Genomic DNA, 334 nt, shown 5'->3' with positions numbered 1-334 from the left:
CATTAGATGTTGCATAAGAAAATATTAGTCAACTTGAAGGCGTAGCAATAGAAACTATTGAAAATAAAACACACATAGAAAAAGAATCCAGAATAATGAAAAGAGCATCAGTGATTGTGGAGCAACTTCAAGCAGGCTAATATATGAGCAACTAGAATCCATGAAGGAAGAGAGGGGAGCTTCAGAAAAAAACATTTGGAGAAACACTGGCCAAAACTTTTCGGAATTTGGTGAACACTAGAAACCTACAGATCAGCCGGGCTTGGTGGCTCAGCCTGTAATCCCGCGCCTTTGGGAGGCTGAGGTGAGTGGATTGCCTGAGCCCGTGGGTTCA

This window comes from Carlito syrichta, unplaced genomic scaffold, assembly GCF_000164805.1.
Source record: "Carlito syrichta isolate Samal-C Ts95f unplaced genomic scaffold, Tarsius_syrichta-2.0.1 Scaffold136723, whole genome shotgun sequence".
NCBI classification, from domain to species: domain Eukaryota; kingdom Metazoa; phylum Chordata; class Mammalia; order Primates; family Tarsiidae; genus Carlito; species Carlito syrichta.
The sequence above is the reverse complement of the archived record's forward strand: the minus strand, read 5'-3'. Positions refer to the sequence as shown.